Source organism: Paramisgurnus dabryanus, chromosome 10, assembly GCF_030506205.2.
Source record: "Paramisgurnus dabryanus chromosome 10, PD_genome_1.1, whole genome shotgun sequence".
NCBI classification, from domain to species: domain Eukaryota; kingdom Metazoa; phylum Chordata; class Actinopteri; order Cypriniformes; family Cobitidae; genus Paramisgurnus; species Paramisgurnus dabryanus.
In genome coordinates this window covers 27,138,212-27,140,521 of record NC_133346.1, presented here as the reverse complement: position 1 = coordinate 27,140,521, position 2,310 = coordinate 27,138,212, and positions in this window count along the sequence as shown.

The window sequence follows — 2,310 nt, the reverse complement described above, 5'->3', positions numbered from 1 at the left end:
GGAAGACCTCCGTTCATCTTCGGAACACAGTTTAAGATGTTTTAACTTTAGATTTAGTCCGAAAGCTTTCTTTCTCCTCCATTGAAAATCCATGTACGGTTTCCATGTCCAGAAAGGTAATAAAAACATCATCAAAGTAGTCCATGTGACATCAGTGGGTCAGCAAGATTGTGTTAAAGCATCGAAAATACAGTTTGGTCCAAAAAGTAGCCAGAATCACGACTTTATTCAGCATTGTCTTCTCTTCCGGCTCGAGCGTGAAGTCACGTGACTGTAGTGACGTGGCTGCCCTGTTCCTCAGACATGTTGGCTTAGTTTTATTTATTTTTTTCAAACCTATAGCGTGCGTCTCCCCAGACTGTAAACAAACTTGGGCGCACAAAACAAAAGAAAAATAAAAGAAGCTGGGGCTGAACAAATAACAGTCAGCCGCATCGTACGTCAGCGTCACTGACTTTATGGGGCGCCGCAGTCGAATGATGTCAAAGTACAGCGAGAGCTCTTCAAGAAATCTTATAGAGTAGTTTCATTTCGACTCGCTCTCGCGGTACTTTGACATCTTGCAGCGCACTATGAAGTCAAGCTCATATAAGTTACACAGAGATCATTGAATTCTTTATATAATTGGCTACATGTTTTGTCTATCAATATGTCCATGAAGTCATTGGCTGATGGAGGAACGAGCGAGCGATTGGTAACATCTCTTAAGGACTTCACGTTTCCGATGGTGCTGTTTTTGGATTATTTTACTTCCTCCCTATTTTAAATACAAACTTTGAAGGCGGGTTCATGTGTTTAACGGAACGTAAATACCGGAGTGTAATCTTACCCTTACATTTTACGATGTAAATAGTCCTCAGATTGTATATTATATTGTATTACCAGAAGTTCATTCTTAATCTGATGTAAACAATAGACTATATATCTATATTTCACGGATTATACGCATTTGTGGACAAAAATCATTGGATGATTCACATATCTGAAACAGACTGGATTCGACTTGTGATCCCACAAAGGTAAAAGTCCTGTTTATTTTTGCATTTTGTCATTCGGACTTCTGTAATAAAATACTACATATGATGCTAGAACATCTGTATTTACAGGGGGTATGGCTTAGCTAAATGAGATGTAAATGAGCTCTATTGTTTCTCCAGCAAGGGAAAGGGAAAGTGTTAACTATTTTCTTTCTCAAATTTCTCAGCATTCTCTTTCTTGAATGTGTTACATTCAAATGGCCACAACTTCTCCAAATCTTATCAGATTTCCATGTGAATAACTCAAAATGCCCCATGATGGTCACATTTATTTTAGTCTAGGACTCTAATCCCTGTCTGGGAAACTGCCCCTCTAAATTTCAATGAGGATAAAACAGAAATGATTGTTGTTTAAACTTCAGATTCCTGCTCCCAATCCAAACCTTGGTGGGTTATCAACATGTGTAAAGATAAACTCTGTGGTAAAGTCATCCTTTTTTTTCAGTTGCGGGTCCTGTCTAAAGCAAAGATTTTTCTTTCTTTTAAAAACTTTGAGAAAGTGAATAATGCTTTTATTACCTCTAGATTAGATTACTCTAACTCCCTGTATTCAGGGATTAATCAAATAACTTTATCTCGGTTAAAATTGTTTCAAGATGTGGCAGCTAGACTTTTGAACAGGACTCATAAACAGGATTATATCACTGCAGTTCTACAGTAGATTTTAAATTTGTATTAATTGTCTATAAGTCAGTACATGTTCTGGCTCGATAGTATATCTGATTTATTGACTGAGCACAATGTAACTAGATCTATCCAGTTCTCTAACCAGGGACTCTTGTTTATCCCCAAGATGAGGCGGAAGTTCAGAGGTGATTGCGCTTTTGCTTAAATTGCATCAAGACTCTGGAATGATCTGCCCATTTTTATCATCTGTGGCCATTTTTGTCTCTTCCTTTTAGAGGACATTAGTATTTCAACAGTTTTCAAATATGCTATTAGTTATTACAAAGGCGCTCTCTGTTTATATCTCAAACAGAAGTCTGTTACGCTACTTATGAAGGTTGCCGCCGAAATCATCATGAGGCACTGATGCAACAACTCATCTGGCTTAGTTAAAGGATGCAGCCTGTGTGCAAACCTCAAGCAGTGCAGGGGAAAAATGATCAGATGCAGAACAGGTGGTGGTGATAAGTAATGTGTTGTGAAACTGGTGATTCTGTGACTCCATGTAAAATAAAACAGCTTTGACATGTTTTTCATGTTTTCTTTTGTCAGAAGTGATAGTTGTTTCTATACATGTTAAACCTCTTATTTGAAACAAAGATGACAG